Genomic DNA, 23,670 nt, shown 5'->3' with positions numbered 1-23,670 from the left:
ATGGGTACTAAATTGAAATCAGTATAATAACATTTGTAACACGTGACATTATCCTGCCACGTGGCACTAACATTGTCATGTGTCACAATAGAGACTTGACATGTAGCAACAACATTTTTTTTGCAAAAAATAAAATAAAAAAAAAACTAGAGAGGTGACATGTAGTGTGTCGTTAACGACGTTAATTATTTTTTTTTTTTTCTAAAAGAGACATAATTGAGACACTTTTTCAAAAGTGGAAACCCAATTGACATTTTTTTCCTATGGGTACCAAATTGACACACTCCTACCAAAATGGGTATATGAGTAATTAAATCTTATCTATTTTAATACATTTCTTTATAAACACTAAAATTATTTAGACAATTTTTTTCTAAAGAATTATAGAAAATGGAGTGAACTTCTTCATAATTTTAAATTATATTAATTTGTATAAGTTATCTGGTATAAGTTCTCTATATTGTATTCTTTTATCTTATATATAAATTAAATTATAAAATAACTCATTTCATTCTCTTTTTTCTCTCTTATCTTTAAGGATAAAATTGTTTGAAAAAAAATCTTAAAATTTAAGCTAGTTTCCTTATATTACTTTTAAATGATACAAATAACTAACGAGTTCTCTATAAGTTAAAATTAACATGCACAAGTTGAAATAAAAATGTAGAGGAGCTATATAAAAAAAGGTATTAATTATATTAACTTAGTTTTGGTTTTTTGTAGAAAAGGTAATTTTAACTTTATTTTCTTTAAATGTTTTTGAAAAATAAAACATCTATAATTTATAATATATGCTTTTATTGACCATGACATTGCTCCTGACGTTTCTCTTAAATAAAATATTAAAATAAAAATCAATAACCTATTAAATAATTTATTTTACAAAATATTTAAAAATAAACATGTATTATAAAATAAGTTCATATACCAGACAAAATTAACTTCTAAATAAATGAAAGACGTTAATAAATATTTTTTTATACATAAAACATGGATCACTTTTTTGTCTAAGCAAATATTAAAAAAAAACTTCTAAACAAACTATTAAAGTTAAGGTTTCTTTTATTTTTATTCAAATGAAATAAAAGAATATGGATTTCATTTTATTTATACTAATATTATATTGATTTAGTTATTAATTAATGTCTTATATTTAGATTTTTTATTCATTTTATTTTTTATCTTTAGTTTATTTTTATTGAAAATATACTAAATGTGATCCATTATGTTAAATTGACGTTAACACTAATTGGAAGTGTCACTTGTCAAAATTTAAGTTTATCATGAGCTAAAATCTAGGTCATCTTTTACCTAAAAACTTCTTTGATTTTGACATGTGGACCTTCAAAGTAGAAAATGATTCATATTACATGACAAATCCAAATTTTGATATGTGACATTTCCAAAAGATGTTAATGTTATATTGAGTGTTTTTATAAATATTAAGAGTCAATTGAGTTTTTTTTTCTAAAATATAGAAGTCAATTGAGTTTTTTTTCTTCTAAATATAGAAACTCAATTATATAAAGACCAAAATAATACAAAACTTAAATATAAGAATTAAATTACTAAGTAAGCATATTATATTACTTAAAATCAATAACATATTTGTTTAAGTATTATCAACTTTAAAGTTTGATAATTTATTGTAATTTGTTCTTAAAAACACATGAGTAGATTAAGAAAAGAAAGTGTAAATAAATTATTTTTTATATGAATTAAAATGTGATTAAGGTCGACTTAAGGATAAAGTAAATAAAATATTTGAATTAGGTCTCTAAAAAATGAAGGTCTACAAAACAAAATTTTAATATTAATATTTCTTTATTAAATTAATTATAAAATTATGTTGAAGAAAAAAATATCTCAATTTTTTTAATATTAATATACTTCAATTAAATTAATTATAAAATTATGTTTAACAAAAAAACACCTAAAATAATAGTACTACTATACCTTTATTAAATTAATTATAACTTTATGTTTAGAAATAAAATTTAATTAAATTATTATCTGTGTTTTAATTTTTATTGGTATTAAAAATTATATTTGTAACGTCCCATTTAATTATTAAGCGAAATTAAAGGAAAACGTCACACAATACAAGTAGAGTAGCGTAGTCCTGGGGTCTTTAACACAACCCCGACAAAACTCAGGCACACCACGATGCCAAAGGAAAGCTGAATACGAATACAACATAGAGTGTAGCGTAGAAATACAGAAAGAGATACATGGGCCATAACCCTAAAGAAAACATGAAGGAAAGAAGCGTGAGAATCTAGCCCAGATGGCTAAGCTGCTGGATCACTGTTCCCTTGCTGACCACGAGAACCTCGCCCATCTGCTCCCATCAACCAAGTTGATGATCATCGCAAGAAAGAACAGCCACATACATCACAACCATGCAACAAAACGGGTAAGCTAGAGCCAATCAACATATTCAACATGCAATCAAATATATTTTCATCATCTCATCCACATAGCAACCAAACAGGTTATGACTCTTCATTCAATACACTATGACTCGACTCGACTCGACTCATCCGGATACGTATAACCCGGTCGGATTCAGGGGATGCTTGCACTTGTGGTGGATACCCCTGCTCGACCCTGAGCTGCTCGATCCTGAACTATGTGTTACCAGTGTTACGATGAATCAAAAATCTCTCCCACCACAAGGTTAGCCCTTAATGAGTTTCAGGCCTCCTGCTACTCCCACCACAAGAGTCAGTCTGCTCTAAGTGAGACTAACTGGCCCCTCGGAGCGTCAGGATGCAACCTTACCTTGAATCCTTACCTAGTTATACAGATGGGGCACCACCATGAACACCCACTAGCAGGGGCCATGGAATTACGTCCCGACCACTGAAGCGCGACCCCGGAGGTCTCACCTAGAGACCCCAAGGAATTACACGCTGACACGGACCAACGTTCGTAAATCAGCAATAAGAGAATAATAAAATCATATTTTTCAATTCCATATCAACCCTTGGAGTTTAATCCTCATATCAATCACATCCCAAATCCATACCTCTGATCATCACCGCCCCAATGAGCCTAGGGCCTCGTCTCATATTAATCACGTATCCCTTTAGTTTCAAACCGCATACTCATTTCTTATGTTAAGTCCCCACCACACTCATCATTCATTATTTATGAACCATGTCACGCATTTATAGCAACTCATTTGGCATATATTCATACATCAGTACATGCATCTTATCATAGTGGTCATACCCAACCAAATCCAAGCACAAGAGAACAAAAAAAAAGCAATCCAACACCACACTGTTTCGCCCAAACCCCTCGCTCAGGCTGAAGGGTCTCGCTCAGGCGAGACAGGCTCGCTCAGGCGAGCCCCCCCTTCGCCTAGGCGAGGGCTCAAGGAAAACCAGGGCCTGGGCAACACGGGATCTCGCTTAAGCGAGATCCCTCTCGCTTGGGCGAGTTGCCTGCTCGCTCAAAAGTTGAGCGAGCCGCCTGGGCGACTTTTCGCGCAATAAACCTAGGCGAGCTCCCTGTTTCATCTCGCCTAGGCGAGATGGACTCGCTTGGGCGAGATTAACAGGTCTCGCCACTGTTCTTCACTGCCACAACCATGTTTATCAAATCCATCAAGCATAACAAGAATTTAATCACACCAAAACGAAGGATTCATTCATGAAATCATTAACTCACTCAAGAACAGCCAAGACAACACCTAAAAGACTGAAACCCTAACTTCCCGTACCTGGAAAAGGGTTAACGGAACCTCGACACGGGACCTCGGAGTACGGCAGCTCGCGCGCTGAACTTGCGGACTGGCGGAACAGCGTAACAGTGGAAGAAAAAGGGAGTTAGTTCGATTCTAAACGGGGAAATGTGAATAACAGTTTTAGGAAGCAGTCACAGTAGGGTCAGGATCACTTACATGGAGTGGGAACTGAGTTTGAGCTTGGGTGAAGGGGACCTTAGGGCAAACCCTAGCAGAGCTTTTCGTGAGGGCAAGGGGTGACGGCTGCTGCGTTTCTGCGAGAGTGAGAGTGAGAGTAGAAATTAGGGCAACCTGAAGGGTTTTATACTATGGGCCGGCCTTAGGCCCACTTACAAGGGCAGCCCACTAATCTTTAGGGCAGAAAAGAAATGGGGCCTTACATTCTCCCCAACAAGAAAATTTTCGTCCTCGAAAATTCATCGATGAGATAGGAAGGAGCTATGTTCTCCTTATCTCCTCTGGGAACCACTACTTAAACACGACATATACAACGACTCCCACACCTATAGTCATTGGAAACTTTGCCTCTGTGCTAAGCGATATGTGTCCAACTATGTAGATTAGTTTAGCCACTACTCTCGAAGCACTACAAATCCTCCAGTCTCCAAAGTCAGAATGCTCCTTCATACATGCCCTACTAACTTGTATCTGACACACGGACTCACTTACCATATGCTCTCCGCTACCTCTTGTAGGTTTTTTTTTATCAACGTCTCAGATGACCTTAAGTCTCCAACCAAAGCACGTTCATTATCACTTCACGTCACCTTGTTCACTCCTTTATGCATCACTCCACTGCCTTAATCACTCTTGAGTGCTAGCCTACCGCCACACCATCAACACTTTTGACCACTTTTATGTGTATCGAGACTCCTACATCTTCTTCTCATTTAAACCTTCAACTGCCTTTTTCACCATTTCGCATCGGCATCCTATCTTCATCTTTAATCCCCCCTAACTTATAGGCAACATTCCACAAAACCTCAGAACCATAACTTCCATTGACTTCAAATTTCTAGTCTGGTTCGTACCACGCAACTCCACGATACACCTCAAACAAATATATTCCGATTTGGCTTTTCTCAACCTTGTTGAGAGGTTCACTAGTGCTAATAAGATTACGAGACTAATGAAATCTCCTCACACATTCTCCTCCCAACCCAAACACTTATGGTTCTCAACCAACTATCACTCTTACTTCATCAAATCAAGGATCTTCAATTCCCTTCTCTGGCTAAACATCTACTCTCGCTTCCTCACTTCCAAGTTGGCACCCTAACTTGAAATCATAACTCAAACCATCCCCTACTTCTCTTGCACAACTTTCTTTGAGCAACTTCATAATTCCAACTTTAACTGGTAACTGAACATCCTTAACTGATACTCATAAGAACGACACATTTGTTGTTCACAAGTAAGATAGTTCTTTCCACACACCTTTTACCCCTCATAAGTATCACTTGCCATCATCCCGCTGCGCTACTCTGATCACCACAAAAAGCCACTCATTTATTTACTCAAAATGATGCCCCTTTCATGTCTGCCGTGACAAGGAATCAATCATCACCGAGAAACCTTCTTTCAAAAATTCTATGCAACTTGTAAAATCCTTTGGACTCACCTTTTTATAGTCTTAGCGTCTCATTTTCGCAACATTGCATCCACCCTTCCTAACTATGCGTCCTGTTAGGCACTTCATCCTTTGTCAATACCCTTTCTTGCACATTTTAAAGACTCTGTTCGCACTTGGATACTCGCCGTTAAACCTTGACGACACAGCTAACATGTTTGAGATTGCCTTACCTCCATCATGTTCTCCACTCTATACAACCATAGGTCCGAAAATTCAATCCTCCCTTATCTAACGTTTTCCCTTGAACAATCTATTCCACCACTACATTTCCTCTGATGTTCACCAAATTTGCTGTCATCCTTGTGGTCGTACTCGGTATAAGCCACTACTTCTCCGACATCTCCTCCACCTCCGTATTTATTTCAGACTCGCTGTAGAAACCATTCCATTAGGGACTATTGTCTCAAGTTTCCTCTTCAAGCACCAATGCAAAGGGGAATTTTATCACACCAAGGTCAAAACTCTGGTACTTGTCCCACAATACGTCTATAACTCCTTTTCCACTGAGATCCTCTTCGTCCATCATCCACTTTCCCTCGTCAGATGTCTTTGATTCACATGAAGCTGTGTCCCCACTATTTAGCTTGGTCCATACCTCACACGCCACCATTGAATCATCTCTTTTTAATCCAAGAACACCACCTCGTGGGTTGTCCAGCTCATCAGGGTAAGATTGAGAAAACAACTGATTCACCCTTGAGACTACGTCCCAACATCGCATAATTCAGATCGGATTTAAATTCAGATACTTTGATCACCCCGAAGGCACCATACCCTCGAGCGGGTCTCCACTTGGTCGCAATTTTGGCGAAACCATCGTCTCAACTTCAGTCCTTTCTTAAAGACAACCATCACTCATCTACCATACCGACGACATCAAGGAGTACACGATCCCAAGAAAATCAGCCCTTAGTCCAAGCATCTCTTCGTAAGGCACATCTCTGTATGAGATTTATTCGTGCTAACCACTTTAGCATCAACCATCGTAGACACCATGCCAACCACTCAGAACTTCCCTCTTCATTTCCCCCATCATGGTGTTACGACATCTGTTGGGTTGTCCTTCCATACGAGAATAACCCTTTAAAGGCTTGCCCCTTCTTCTAGTACGTGAAACCTTTCACTTTATACCCAGGGTCAGATGTCCTACTCATGGGGACTACTTTCCCTTGAAGCATCCCACTCACAAATTTGAAAGTACCCATCATTACCTGCTGACTATTAATCCTGGTATGAATCCCTTATGTCATTTCTTCCCTATCCATCAATTGTTCCTTCCCCTACTCAGGAACGTCATCTTTCCTAACTGATCAGTAGCCCTTATCCATCTCAGCCTCTCACTAGAGGTTTGCCATCTTTTTGCACTTCCCAGTCTCCTCCTCTCTTACCTTTCTCGTCGCTAAGCAATTCCTCCACTTTTAGCAACCTCAGATTTGCCAGTTGTTCCTCTTACACCACTCCAAGAAGCACTAGATGTGACCATATGACTATATTCAATGACACTCCATCTAACACCGTATGCATTTTCATAACTCGGAACCTCACCATCATCGGGGTGTAGAATCAGCTTGATTTCCTCAAACGATGTGGCACTTGCATGCGTTGATACCCCTTAGTGTTATTACCCTTTCGATTCAACTCCTTTTAGAAAACTTGTAGTATCTATTTTTCGAAGAGTCTCTCCTTAAAGCCCCCTCTGACCAATCGTTATTCTGGGAACTCTAGCATATTCTTCAGTTTATTATTCCAAGACATTAAATCTCAATTCCCTTATCTCCGTAAACACTAGACACAAAGCACAGAGACGCAGCAAGACCAACTAGATCATACTAAGCAACAGTCTATCACTTACAGACAACGAACCCCTTTTTGTCTGTCGCCCCTATTTCCCCGAACCATCAGAATTAAGAAAGGAAAACAACCTTTAATCTAGTCATGAGTGTGCACCCTCATCACTCTATCAAGGCATTTTCTGTCCCTAAACTTTTGGTTTCACTGACAACTCGACTAGACATGACTACTTACGCTCGCAAGGAACGACAAACCCACAACCTCAGGTCATCCTAAGGACGAACTGCTCTGATACCATAAATGTAACGTCCCATTTAATTATTAAGCGAAATTAAAGGAAAACGTCACACAATACAAGTAGAGTAGCGTAGTCCTGGGGTCTTTAACACAACCCCGACAAAACTCAGGCACACCACGATGCCAAAGGAAAGCTGAATACGAATACAACATAGAGTGTAGCGTAGAAATACAGAAAGAGATACATGGGCCATAACCCTAAAGAAAACATGAAGGAAAGAAGCGTGAGAATCTAGCCCAGATGGCTAAGCTGCTGGATCACCGTTCCCTTGCTGACCACGAGAACCTCACCCATCTGCTCCCATCAACCAAGTTGATGATCATCGCAAGAAAGAACAGCCACATACATCACAACCATGCAACAAAACGGGTAAGCTAGAGCCAATCAACATATTCAACATGCAATCAAATATATTTTCATCATCTCATCCACATAGCAACCAAACAGGTTATGACTCTTCATTCAATACACTATGACTCGACTCGACTCGACTCATCCGGATACGTATAACCCGGTCGGATTCAGGGGATGCTTGCACTTATGGTGGATACCCCTGCTCGACCTTGAGCTGCTCGATCCTGAATTATGTGTTACCAGTGTTACGATGAATCAAAAATCTCTCCCACCACAAGGTTAGCCCTTAATGAGTTTCAGGCCTCCTGCTACTCCCACCACAAGAGTCAGTCTGCTCTAAGTGAGACTAACTGGCCCCTCGGAGCGTCAGGATGCAACCTTACCTTGAATCCTTACCTAGTTATACAGATGGGGCACCACCATGAACACCCACTAGCAGGGGCCATGGAATTACGTCCCGACCACTGAAGCGCGACCCCGGAGGTCTCACCTAGAGACCCCAAGGAATTACACGCTGACACGGACCAACGTTCGTAAATCAGCAATAAGAGAATAATAAAATCATATTTTTCAATTCCATATCAACCCTTGGAGTTTAATCCTCATATCAATCACATCCCAAATCCATACCTCTGATCATCACCGCCCCAATGAACCTAGGGCCTCGTCTCATATTAATCACGTATCCCTTTAGTTTCAAACCGCATACTCATTTCTTATGTTAAGTCCCCACCACACTCATCATTCATTATTTATGAACCATGTCACGCATTTATAGCAACTCATTTGGCATATATTCATACATCAGTACATGCATCTTATCACAGTGGTCATACCCAACCAAATCCAAGCACAAGAGAACAAAAAAAAAAGCAATCCAACACCACACTGTTTCGCCCAAACCCCTCGCTCAGGCTGAAGGGTCTCGCTCAGGCGAGACAGGCTTGCTCAGGCGAGCCCCCCCTTCGCCTAGGCGAGGGCTCAAGGAAAACCAGGGCCTGGGCAACACGGGATCTCGCTTAAGCGAGATCCCTCTCGCTTGGGCGAGTTGCCTGCTCGCTCAAAAGTTGAGCGAGCCGTCTGGGCGACTTTTCGCGCAATAAACCTAGGCGAGCTCCCTGTTTCATCTCGCCTAGGCGAGATGGACTCGCTTGGGCGAGATTAACAGGTCTCGCCACTGTTCTTCACTGCCACAGCCATGTTTATCAAATCCATCAAGCATAACAAGCATTTAATCACACCAAAACGAAGGATTCATTCATGAAATCATTAACTCACTCAAGAACAGCCAAGACAACACCTAAAAGACTAAAACCCTAACTTCCCGTACCTGGAAAAGGGTTAACGGAACCTCGACACGGGACCTCGGAGTACGGCAGCTCGCGCGCTGAACTTGCGGACTGGCGGAACAGCGTAACAGTGAAAGAAAAAAGGAGTTAGTTCGATTCTAAACGGGGAAATGTGAATAACAGTTTTAGGAAGCAGTCACAGTAGGGTAAGGATCACTTACATGGAGTGGGAACTGAGTTTGAGCTTGGGTGAAGGGGACCTTAGGGCAAACCCTAGCAGAGCTTTTCGTGAGGGCAAGGGGTGACGGCTGCTGCGTTTCTGCGAGAGTGAGAGTGAGAGTGGAAATTAGGGCAACCTGAAGGGTTTTATACTATGGGCCGGCCTTAGGCCCACTTACAAGGGCAGTCCACTAATCTTTAGGGCAGAAAAGAAATGGGGCCTTACAATATTTAAAAAGTTTTTTTTTATATTTAATGATTAGTTATTATATTCTTTTATAATCAATTTTTATTTATATTTTCTTCTTTTTATTTTTGCGACTTCTCATGAGTGATACTACTCCTTACCTCTCATTGTTTTCTTTTTCTATCGTTATTCTTTTGATGTTTTGACATACTTCATTTCTTGAATTTCATTTTGTTTGTGTATATCAATATTTTTTTTCATTGTTTTTGGTTAGTATGTTTTCATTGTTTTTATTTTATTTATTAAATTTGTATTAGGATTAAAAATATGTTTCTTTTGCTCGTGAATTTTATTTTTCGGTACTTTTCATTTTATAGGTTAATAGCTAGGTCAGGATTTAGCATTTTGGTAGATAATGAAAATAAAATCTCCGGTTAAATAAGTGACGAACTCAAATTAAAATTGAATAACAAAATAATAGTTAAATTAAATTAAATTATGACAATTAATAAATAATTTTGCATAAAAAGACTCAAGACAAATTTGAAGTAAAAGACTTTATTATTGAGTTTGTTTTTGTAAACCCTCTTTTTTGTCTTAAAAAGGGTTTGGGTCGGACCAAGTATTAAGGCCCAAGTCAGTCCACTTGTTATCCCTTGAACTCCTTTCAACTGTCCTTTCAGTTTTCCATTTTGTCACTCATGTAGCTGAACCATCTGACCTCTCTACTTTCCTTTCAGAAGTTGGCTAGGGCACTAACAAGTTCTCCTATGTGCAACCAAAAACGTTCTTACCCCAAGTAAGTTAAACACCCAACCTTAGGGTTTTTTCTTCCTTTTTCATCTTGAGTGTGTTAGTTCTGTATAGGGTTTATCCTTATAACCCTATTTTCCTTCTTGTATGCACCTTTCTGCTCATTAGTCTGTTCTTGGAGCTGTGGTGCTCTATGGTGCATTTCTGTGGTGTTTGGCTGAGCTTCTGTCAGGGCTTTACTCAACTGTGGTTCACTTTTCTAGGTAAGGGGAGCTAAAACTCAAAGACTTTTCGAAATGTCTGACTATTTTGAGTTTAAATCGCATTTTTATCTGTTGAATGATGTTTATGATCATATGGAAATGAACCGGATGTTGTTTGGCTTTGTTTTTCTGGTTTGCTTGCGTAAGCAGGGTGAAGAGCCTGTTATTTTCGCCCAAGCGGACTTGTCTCGCTAGGCGAGAATAGCCAAAGCTCGCCCTGGTTTCCACTTGAAATCTTGCTTAGGCGATGAACTTACGTTTTGAGCGACGAATCATCTCGCTTAAGCGAGAAGGTCTCACCTAAGCGAGAATTTGTGGAAACTTGGTGGGCTGTCTACTCGAGTTGTCGCTTAGGCAGGAGATCTTAGCTTTGGGCGAAGAGCAATCTCGCTCAAGCGAGAAGGTCTCGCCCAAGCGAGAACTCGAAGAGCCTCTTAGTGTTATTTGTTGGTAGTCTCGTCTAAGCGAGAGCCTTTAGCTTGAGCGAAAGACCCCTTACGCCTGAGCGAGGGCTCATGGCTTGAGCGAGACTGGTGCGGGGACGTGCTATAACGTTGTTCTCTTCTGTGTTTTGGTCGTTTGGTTGCATGATTGAGTGATTTACCTTAGTTGCATGAAGTATGATGTCATGTATGATTTATGAGATTAGATGAGGCTGAGACTTTATTGTACTGGATATGGAATGAATCATGGATTGATTGGTTGGTTGAGCATTAGCATGAAATTATAATGCTTGAGATGAAATTATGGTTCTAGTGTGAGAAACATGAATGTGGTGTGAGATATACGTAATTCCATGAGTCTTGTGAGGAGACCTCATGGTGGTGTTGTAGTGTATATAATTAGATAAGGATTCAAGTAAGGTTACATCCTAAAACTCTAAAGAATCAGTTAGTCTCACGTAGAGCAAACTGATTTAAGTGGTGAGAGTAGCAAGAGGCCCTAGTCTTTGATGATTGAAGAATAACCTTGTGCGTGGTAGGGTGAAACTCATTGGCAATGACTCTGTAGAGCAATAAAGGCCACCAAAAGTGCAAACATCTAGTGAATCTGATTTCTTTATATGTATCTCGATAATTGAGTCATATAGTCTTACATTGTTTGTTATCACTTGTTTGAATGCCTATTGTGTTGCCTGTTTGGAGGACTGTTTAATATTGCTTACTAAATGCCATGTTAAAAATTATTTTTACTCTAGCTTACTCTCTTTGCTTGTGTCTGTCTTCTGTGTGGTTTTTCCTTTTTGCAATGATCACCAAATCCTTGGTGTGAGTAGATATAGAAACCCTTGGTGATCGCAATGATGATGGAAATGCGGCAATGTAGTACGCATGGTTGGATCTGGCTCTATAGAGCATCTTTTGGGGCATAGTTGCTTAGGTAATCTTTTGCTCTATGAGCAAGCTTTTTGGACAACAGTCAAACTTTTAAATTTTGTTTTGTTCATGGCATCGTGGTGTGCCTTAGTTTTTCTTTCTAAGTATATTTATGGATAACTGTAATAGTTAGTACCTATATACTTCATGTTGTGTGCTCTTTTATATTATAATTTTGTGATGTTTTATTTATTAGATTTATCTATTTAATGAGATGTCACATTTTTCGATTTTCCAAACCCATAGTTAATTTTTTCTATATACGAAATATGAAATGAGAGTTATGCAAATATCGGAACAAGTATTCAATCAATAATTAAGGAATACAAGTGTTACTAAGTAGTAGAATAGTTGTTGTCAACATCCAATTTCGTCTGGGTGAATAAATTTATTTTTTTAAAAAAAGTTTTTTTAGTTAATGGTAAATAATTAAGGGTGAAATAAATTTTTCTTCAAAGATTTTCAAACTTTAATTTTAGAAAAAAAAAAGAGGGATGAAAAAAAGAAAAAAGAAGAAGAAGGAATAACCTAATTTGTTATCGCACTCCTTTCATGAGCCCAACAACTCAACGTAATATTTTCTACCCTTTTGTTTCTGAAAGAGAAATTAGTGATATGATTCTAATAATTAGAAGAAATATTTTTTCAAATGGTTATAATCAATATTATTAATTGAGATTGATTTATGTGTTTTGATTTGTTAATGGTTAGAATCAATGTTTCTGATCTTGATTGATATTGTGCTATGATTTGCTATGATTTGATTTCTATAATGTGTTGTTATCATGACCAATTTCTTCCTTATATTGTTAATTACAATTAAGGGTAGGATTGCAATTTGTAAATATAAATAGACAGTCTGTTCCACGAAAAGGGACTGAAAAAAAAAATTTATACACTTATTATATTTTCTCATTATCACCTTCTTAGAAGCAAGAAAAAAAGGTAGTTGTAATGTCCAGGATGAGAGAATGAGATTGACATAGAAGAAGAGATATTGAAATATTTTGAAGGTACGTTAATCTCAGTTTCTATCACATTTTGAATTTTTTTTTTCAATTTTCATTATTTTTTTAATCATAAAAAAATATTCCTTCTCATTTCTTTAGTGTATGTCCGACCGCTCGCGTCGCGTGACACTTTTTTAATTTTTTTTCTAAAAAATATATAAAGATCTAAAAATGAAAAATAAGTTTTCTTTGTTTACTCTCTAACATCTATCCGGTTGCTCACGGTCGCATCGCAATCCACTTTCAAATAAATAAATAAAAATGAAAAATTATAAAAGATTAAAAATTAAATTTGATTTTAATTTGGAGAGGGACCAAATTGGTTAATGTTAACAAAAATTGGAACCTAATTGAACAAAAATAACAAATATTGGGACCAAATTGAATATAGAACATTGACTTTGACACGTGACACACTACTGGGTTGACACGTGGACATTTATAAAAATTAAAAAAAAAATAATAAAAAAAAATTCAAAAAACCATGAAGTGACACATGGCACACTACTGAGTTGACACGTGTATATTTAAAAAAAATTCAAAAAAATCACGAAGTGACACGTGGCAGTCACTGTTCATGGTCGTTAATGATTTAAACGGTGTTACCAAAAAAGGACCCAATTGAACAAAATTGACGAAAATTAGGACCTATTTGAACACAAAACCAAAATTATGACTTATTTTAAAATACTTGACGAAAATTGGGACAAAAACTGTATTTTAACCTAAAAAAAGGAATTTATTTTTAGTGTTTGTTCAGCTGCTCGTGTCACGTGACACCAATTTTAAAATAATACTGAAAATTTACATAAAAAGATTTTCAAAATTATTAAAAAAATTAAATCATTTTTCAAATAGTTTTTTCATTAAAGAACTACATAACTTGATTCTCCATGGAGATACGTAAGAGCGATGATTAATCCTCATCGGGCCCAAAAAAACAAAAAAATATTTTTGTTTCTTTGGTCATACTTTTATTGTTACTTTTGGGGAAATTAAATATTTTAAAAACTAAGTCCTTTTGCATGGACGAAATGGAGTGCTAATACCTTCCCCACGCGTAATCAACTCTCAGACCCAAAATCTGGTTTTTTAGCATACCTTGTCTTATATTTTTGATTTTTTCATAATTTTCGAAAATAAACTATAGTGACGACTCCAAACTCTATTTTTGCAAATTTAATTTTTTATTCGTCGTTCTATCACGATTTCAGTTGCTACAATTGAAACTAAGTATCAAGCCAAGTTAAAAGTAAATAATGACGATCCATTCTTGAACAACAGCAACAAAATATGCTTCTATCAAAAAGTTAACTGAAAAACATGAAACTTGCTACATGATTTTATATCGAGAAAAATGGGAATTTATTGACATCATCCGATAAGTTATCACTACCACTGTGTTCCATTGGAAGAATAATAGAGTTGTCAAAATAATAGGTATGCCACTATCCTTTTTAGTTTTATAACAAGAATTCACAATATGTTAATTGACATTCCGAAATAGAGTTTTCAGAAGATTTTTTGAAATGTGCAATTTGAAAATGTATTATGAAATAACCCATTTAGAAAATCGTAGAAAACAATTATACAGGTTATAAAATGGGCTACCTATAAAATTGTTCCAAATAATGATTTTGGATAAAAAATATTTGTTAAGCATATGTATAAAAAAAATCTAGAATATAAATATGGATTACACATATGAAAGGGAATAGAAAATGCTAATATTAAAAATTGTCACAACATTTCTTACATTGGCATTAAATTTATTTTTATAATTTTTATGGCTGTTAAATATCAATAACTAAATTGTAAATGTTTCATCATCACATTAATCACTTCTTTAATAACTTTTTATTAATATAAACAAGCATGAGTTATTTTACTTCATTAAACGTATATTCGTGTATTTGTTGGGTTCATAACTCTCGGCCAATTCATTCTTAGAATATTTTCTCTAGATGAAAATACAACTAAAAAAATTAACTTTTATATTTCTTTCACAATCTTTGCATTGTGTTTCACATGTTTTTCTTGTTTTTTTTTTCCCAATTCTTAATGTGAATGTTTTTGTATTGTAATGGGCTTGGTGATCTCGGCCAGTATCACAGGGGCATGCCAAGTTTATCTGGGCCTGGAACACAGCGTTTATGTGCAGGCGTCTTTCTTCCTGTATCTCCAAAATTTCTTTTACACTTCTACAATTTTTTTAAATTTCGAAAAGTCCTTTGATCATTAAAATAAAATTTCTTTTACACTTCTACAATTTTTTTAAATTTCGAAAAGTCCTTTGATCATTAAAATAAAGTCACGAACATCACACTTCCAAAATTACTTTTGGATATCGATTTCTGAAAGTTAAAATATATTACTGTAAGTCGATTTTCGAAAGTTAAAATATATTACCGGAAGTCAACAAATTAATTCTATTTTAAATATTTTTAATTTTATTTAAAATTTATGTTTACTAAGTTTTAAATGTTTTTTAAGTTTATAATTTATAATTTTATTTATATTTCAACGTTTTCATATTTCTTAATATATGTTTAAAAAAACAATATCTATATATAATTTAATTTTTATTTAATATACTGAAAAATAAATACAAGTATAAAAATAAGTAAAATTTAAATAGTATTAAACTTTAAATAAAAAACAATTTTTCTTTAAAATTTAAATTTATTTCAAATAATAAAACTTAAAAATTAAAAAGTATATATATATATATATATATGTGTGTGTGTGTGTGTGTATGTATATTTTTATTTTCATTTTTTTTAAATTCAAATTTTTATTGTTTTAAATTTTAATTATTTTTCAATTTTATTTTTAATTTTTTGTTTAACATTTTTTTACTTATTTTGTATTTTTTAAAGTAATTTTTCTTTTAAATTTATATATCTTATAATTTTCAATATTTTTAATATGTGTTTTAAAAATAAAATAAAATCATAATATATTTTTATTTATATATATAATTTTTTTATGATGTATTGAAAAATAAATAATATTAAAAGTAATTAAACTTTAAATTTAGAAAAAAAAAATTAAAAATGAAAAAGAAAATATATATGTATAAAAAGGTGATATATATATATATATATATATATATATATATTTCTAAACCTTTCTAAAATAGTCTAACATAATTAATCAAGATTGCAGATATGTATAAAGGTGATTCATTTTCAAGTGACACATATCTTAAAAATCTACTTTTGTTTAACTAGATCATCTAGATTACATCAACTGATTTGAGTATTGAAGTTTTTGTAGGTATCAACCTTCTCGGATCTCTCAAGAATTGTATAGGGACATCTCGGAAAGATACTTCTCGAACAAAAGAGTGAAGACATACTATATCTTACAAGATAACTCGACTCCATACAAGAACATTTGGTGCCCATTGTGGGGTCGATATGTGCTAAGAAGAGATGGTATTTACAAGGAGCATGACAGGGGATCATAGTGTGACATTATTGTTGGACATGCAAATGCAACTAGATGAATATTGAGAATAAATAATGAGGAGGAAGTAAACGCCTCAAGTGAGGAGAATAAGGGATAAGGAGGCAATTGGAGGAAACATCTCGAAATACTGAGATATCACATCGACAACGAATAACGAAGGAGGAAGACACCACGTTGAGGGAGGAATAACAAAGTTGAACACTATTACTAATTATACCTCTACAGGAATGGGAACATCACATCGTCATCCTTTTATGGGTGGTATCATGGAAGTTGAACTCCCTTTATGTTGGAAAGCTCTTACTCTGGATCGATATGATGGCAAGATATATATATATATATATATATATATATATATATATATATATGGTTATTGAACCTAAAGATATCGATAAAGATATTAATAGATAAAAGATAATGACATGCACATATAATTTTGAGGATCTGCCCATATATCTCGATGTTCGCTCATTTGGAGGAGTTGGTTTTAGGTCTTGAGATTTGGGTAGCGTTTGTACAAGGTCCAATTTCATCTATTTCATAATGAAGATTATTTGTCTACTTACATGGGACCAAACTTCATACTTGACACCACATATGACATCAGAAGTGAGGAAGATCAATTACTAATTATATCCATAATGAAATATATCACCAAATTTAAATAAGCCAAAATAAATATTCTTATTGTCTGAATAAAAGTCACAATAAGAGGAGCTCTCCATATAGATAATAAAATGTCATTATTTCTAACACCTTTTTCCTCACTGAATTAAAATGTGACTACTTACTTTAACACACTTAATTTTTCTATTTTCACATTTTTAATATATGATATATCATACATTCAACATTACTTTCTTTCAACACACATACAATAAATTAATTAAAATATTAATTTCAAAATTTAAACGACTCATGTACGGGTGGACAAAAAATCTATATTTCTTGATCTGATCCACTTTTGTTTTGATACACTCCATTTAAGATCTATTTTATTAAAAATCCAATTCATTTAAAATCCATTTTATCAAATATGGATTTCAATCTAATATACATTTTATATATTTTATAGATTGGATATCCAGTCTCTAGATCCAGATTTTCATATATAAATCCAATCCAAATTTTCAATCTAAATTTTAGTTGGGTTAGGTTGAAGGTCGAAATTAGGGTTGTCAACGGGGCGGGTAGGGTACGGGTAGCAGTTCCCCCGTACCCTACCCGTTAGATAAATATTTGCCCCGTACCCGTAACCATATCCGTCGGGTATCCGTTATGCGGGTACCCGTCTATTTTTTTCATATCCACGGGTACCCCCGGGTATTTACAAAATTATTTAAAAAATAAATATTTAACAATAAATTCAAATAAAATAAAATAAAATATATCACTGTCATAAATTTTAAACAAAGTTCAAATAAACTCAAGTCCATACAAGTCCAAATAATTATAAAAATAAATATAAAATAACGTTCAACACAATGAATATTCTTTAATTAATGTTTTGATCAACAAGCACACTTTCTCCGATTGATTTTTGAAAAAAAAATCAAATAATAAATCCCAACTGTCACGTGCCAAGTATTCTTATTTTGATTCATCATTTGACAACAAGCATACAATAAATGTCACTGTATTTGATGTATATGCGCAATTTCAAAGAAGGGAAAGAGAAGAATATGAAGGGGTGTACTTGGAAGAAGACAACATACCAATACTTGAAGCTAGAAGAATGAAGACAAAAGAAGATAAGATGTGCAGCTTAGAAAATATTAGATCAAAATGTTTTTTACTATATATATATGGATATTTTTGTGAATTAAAGTTTAGCGGGTACGGGTATCCACGGGTACGAATACTATAATACCCATACCCGCCCTATTAACATGCGGGTATCAAAAATACTCATACCCGCGGGTAGCGGGTATCCATTTTTAATATTCTTTTTCTACCCATTGTGGGTTTTATCCGCAAATACCCACGAGTATGAATATTTTTGACATCCCTAGTCGAGATGGACTAGCCCAAATTTGATTTTATAAACAATCTCTTAAAAATATATCACTATTATTTATTTATTATTATTGTTGCTGAATTCATTTATTTTGAACTAGATTATTGTAAACCATCAATTTCGTCCAAATAAATAAAATGATTTTCATAAAAAATAAAAAATAGTAAATAGTAAATAATAAATAAAAATATAAAAATAAGTGAAATAAAGTGTATAAAAAAATTAAAGAAAAAATAATTAATTTAGTTAATTAAAAGTTAAAAATAATGAAAATACTTTTTTCTATTCTCCTTTTTTTCACCACTCCTTTATGAACTCAATTTCTAAATACTAATCTCACCCCCTGTTTTTTCTCTTTTACACTCAAAATCCTAACTTATTCTTATAATGCCACGTGTCAATTTCTTTTCTTTCATAATTATATTATTATAACTCTTATTTTTTTATTTTCATTTTTTGTTCTCTCATATAATTTAGTGTAGATCATTGTTTTTTTTAAATAATAATACATTAATCAACAATCTACACTAAATTATGTTAAAAAATTAAAAATAAAAGTAAAAAAAATTAAGAATGGTAGTATCATTATCCCTCTAAAAGTTCCTACATTAATTCACATCCGCACAACTCACATAACTCTTTAACACACACCACTAAAATCACCTAACCCCACATCACATCACTAACCCACTTATCTCACCATTCTCACACCCGCACCCCTCACATAACACCTACAAAATACTAACTAACCTAAACACTAACCTCACTCACTAACTAAATCAAACAAAACCTAAACTTACTAACCCATGCATTCATGCATCACACGACACTCTTAACTCACAGTAAACAAACCATTCACCATGCACTCACATTCATGAATCACTCACCTGCACTACGCATCACTTCTCACCATGCACCCACTCATTGATCTTCATTACTCCAAGCATGTCACGAAGCTTTTCAAACCTTTCAAATTTTAAAGGTATTGTCATTATATCTGCAACTTGGTTTTCAGAACTGCAATAACTTAATCTCACAACTTCATCTTTTACCAAATCTTTGAGAAAATTAAATTGTACTACAATATGTTTGCTTCTACCATGAAAGACGGGATTCTTGGACAATTGAATGTGAAATTATTGTCACATAATATGACTGTACCAGCTGTTTCCTTCTCTTCAACTCGAAGTTGTTCTAGAACTACTCTAATCCAAATAGATTGGCAAGCACAAGATGTTGCTGCAATGTATTCCACCTCAATGGTGGATAAGCTTACAACGGGTTGCTTCTTTGAGGCCCGCGACACAGCTCCAGACCCCATTACAAGCACTAGACCAGAAGTACTTTTGCGATCATCTAAGTCACCTGCATAGTTGTTATCAGTATAGGCTATAAGATTTGCATTTTTCCTTTCATTTTTGTAAAAAATCTTGTGCTATGTAGTTCCTTTCACATATCTAAAAATTTGTTTTGTTGCTGGTCAATGAGATGCTTTTGGATTAGAAATAAATCTACTGATCAGGCTGACCCCAAACATTAAGTCAGGGGGAGTCACTGTTAGATACATGAGGCAACCCACTGCTTGTTTGAACTTTGTTGCATCTACTCCAGTGGCATCTTCATCTTTTGACAGATTGGTTCCTGGAACTATTGGGTTTCTTACTGGATTACAATCTGTCATGTTGAATTGTGCTAGTATTTCTTGAGCATATCTCCGTTGGCATATAAAGATCCCGACAAAACTTTGAATTACTTTTATCCCAAGAAAATGTCGCATCTTTCCCAAATCAGACATATCAAACTCTCACATCATTGAGGCTTTTAAATTGTTCACATATTCTTCTGTTGTTTCCTGTGAAAATAAGATCATCCACGTAAAGGCTAACTATCAAAATGTTGCCTTCAATTTTCTTAGTAAACAGAGTATGTTCATTAGGGCATTTTTCGAAATTCTCTTTTGCAAAGTATGTTTCAATTTTGCTATACCAAGCTCTTGGAGCTTGTTTGAGGTCGTAAAGGGCCTTTCTTAATCTGTAGACCTTTTCTTCATGTCCTTCTTTGATAAAACCGTCATGTTGTATATACATTTCTTCCTTGAGTTCACAATGGAGAAAAACACTCTTGGCGTCAAGTTGGAGTACCTCCCATCCATGTTGAGCTGTTATGGCTAATAGTATCTGCACTATGTCAAGCCTTGCTACTGGGGCAAGTACTTTAGTGTAATCCACATCATACTGTTATGAGTACCTTTTAGCCACCAACCGTTCCTTGTGCTTCTTTATGTTCCCACGTTCATTAAGCTTGGTTTTAAAGATCCACTTAACTCCAATAGGTGTGACTCCTTTTGGGACATCAGTTAGTTCCCATGTTTTGTTTTTCTCGATTACTTTGATCTCTGCATTTGTTGCTTCTCTCCACTTTAAGATTTGAGAGGCTTCTTCATAGGAGTGAGGGTCACCATCATGTTCAACAACCATCATTAGCACCATTAGATTTGCTTCTTCGATAGAGAAGTTTGTATAATCTGTCATCCAAGTTGGTTTTCTTCTGTGCCGTATTGCCCTCCCTTTAACTAGGCAGTCTTGCTTATCGTTGTCTGGTTGTGATCTGGGATCGTCGATGCTGACTCCTTCTTGTTGTGCAGATTCTTGGTCTTCTCTTATACTTAGGTCTTCCTCCCAATCTAATGTATTTTTTCTTTGCTGTAGGATCAAATAGTTTGTATGCTTTACTTTCATCACTGACACCAAGAAAGACACATCGTTTGCTCTTGTCATCAAGCTTGCTTCTTTTGTGATCTGGTACGTGAGCATGTGCTAAGCATCCGAACACCCGAAAGTAATCAACATTTGGTTTTTCACCACTCCATGCTTCCTATGGAGTTCTCTGGTCCATTGCTGAAGTTGGACTTCTGTTTTGTACATGGACACACCATTTAGCTGCTTCAGGCCCGAAAACTTTGGGGACTTGTCTTTCGCTCAATGTTGCTCGTACTGCATTCATGAATGTTTTATTTTTGTGTTCAACAACTACATTCTGCTGAGTCATGTAGACAACGATTAATTGCCTTGCAATTCCTTGATCTTTGCAAAAATCTGCAAACTTTGTTGAAGTAAATTCTCCTCCGCGATCGATTCAGAGGCAAGTGATGGATGCACCAACTTCCTTCTCAACACAGGCTTTGAATCTTTTGAACATGGTGAATGTGTCTAACTTTTCTTGCAAAAAATAGACCCAGATTTTATGGGAAAAATCATCAATAAAGTATAATATATACATTTTTTTGTTGTTTGAGGCTGGTGTTATAGGACCACAAATATCAGCATGGATCAGTTGAAGTTGTTGCGTGGCCCTCCATGAGCTTTTCTTTGGTATTGAATCTCTTTATTGCTTGCCAATGAGACAAGTGGTACAAATTTCTTTTAGGGATTTTAACAATGGAAGCCCAATGACCATCTTCTTGCATGCAAGTGTATTTAGTCCTTTGTAGTTGAGGTGACCAAATCGATAATGCCACAAGTGGATTTCCTTTTCTGAGGCAGTTTCTGCTTGCATGCACATGGGATCTTTGGGTGCTATAGTGGTTGTTACATAAAACATCTTATTTCCCTTCATGCTTGTGTGCATGATTAACCCCTTCTCTGGATGAAACACCTTAAAACTGCCATGTTGTATTAATATGGACAACCCCTTTTCTTGAAGTTGGCCGAAGCTCAATAAATTATTTTTAAGATCAGGGATAAAGTAAACATCATATATTACCTGTGTGATACCATTAATTTGTACACAAATGTTGCCTTTGCCTACCATTGTCATAGTAATATTGTTTCTGAGCTTTACCGTTCTCAATAATCCCTCTTCCATTTCGGTAAACCACTCCTTGTTTCTTGTCATGTGATTACTGCAACCAGAGTCTAGAAACCATATTTCTTCATGAATGGTTTGATGCAACTCTTCATATGCCATGAGTAAGAGCTCTTCGTCTTCGTCTTCCTCTTCAAGTTATGCATAATTAGCCTTTTTCTCCCAATCTGAGCACTCATATTGAAAGTGACATAGTTTGTGGCACTTAAAGCACTCGATAGTTGCTTTATTAAACGATTGTCTGTCCGTGCCCTTGCATCCTCTACTGTTGCGTCCCCCTCGAAATGCATTCCTTCCTCCTCTAACCTTGGGGGGTCTATCATCATCAATCATTTTCAAGACTTGTTCCTCTGTTTGGAATTCTTGCATGCGTTGCTCATGCACCAAAAGACTTCCATGCATTTCATCAATGCTTATAACACCCAAATCATTTGATTCCTCAATTGAACATACAACATAATTGAACTTGGGCGTTAAAGATCAGAGTATTTTGCTAACAATCGTGCTTTCATGCATTGCTTTCCCATTTGATTTTATTTTGGTAACCACATGGAGAGTTCTGCCCATGTAGCTATCAATGGTCTCCCCTTCTTTCATAGCAAGTAACTCAAACTCTCGTCTCAGTGCCTGAAGCTGTGCACGTTTTACCTTTGTGGACCCTTGATATTTCCTTTGCATAAAGCTTCATATTGATTTTGAAGTGCTCTTATCCAAAATGGTTTAAAGAATTTCTTTATCAATGGCTTGAAAGAGATAATTCTTGACTTTCAAGTCCTTGAGCTTGGCCTCTTCGATAGTCTTTCGTTGTGCCTCAATTGTTCTGGTTGCAAGAGTTGGTATACCTTCTTTTATCAAATACCACATTTCTTTGCTTCGTAGGAAGTTCTCTATAGTCATAGTCCAAAAGTCATAGTTGTAAGACCCGCAGAATTTAATTAATTAAATAATTAATTAATTAATAAATGCGGGAGGCTAGTGCATTTATGACATTAAATTATGTTAAATATGACGTGGAAAAATGTTAGCTCATGTGGTTGAGAGTACTTTAGTTGTGTGAGAGGACTTGGGTTTGAGTCCTAAGTATGCCAATTTTGTGTTATTTGTTTTTATTGTTTTAATAATATGTTGAGCCACGTTTTTGTATGAGATAATGCTTGAGTTGTGTGTGTTAGAAGGAAACATAAGTTGGCCTGGTGGTTTAGATTTGATTTGGCATTGGGAAGGTCATGGGACCGAACTTGGGTGAGTCAAAATTTAACTCTTTTTGTTAAAAGATGAATTGTGGGCTGAATAGGAAAGGGTGGTAAAGACCAAGCAGAAAAGAAAGTTAATCACAGTCTCGTTTTTTTTACCTTACCAAGTATTAAGACCTATAAAAGGCAACTTTT

At 35.2% G+C, this 23,670-nt stretch overlaps 1 pseudogene; it reads right to left on the bottom strand.

Moving 5' to 3' along the window:
* Nucleotides 1-20,655: 20,655 nt before the first annotated feature.
* Nucleotides 20,656-23,179, bottom strand: LOC146884415 (uncharacterized; annotated as a pseudogene).
* Between the last annotated feature and the right edge of the window lie 491 nt (nt 23,180-23,670).

This window comes from Vigna unguiculata, chromosome 8, assembly GCF_037176805.1.
Source record: "Vigna unguiculata cultivar grain cowpea cultivar isolate G323 ecotype 2 chromosome 8, ASM3717680v1, whole genome shotgun sequence".
Classification (NCBI taxonomy): Eukaryota; Viridiplantae; Streptophyta; class Magnoliopsida; order Fabales; family Fabaceae; genus Vigna; species Vigna unguiculata.
This window is presented reverse-complemented; position numbering and strand designations above follow the sequence as displayed.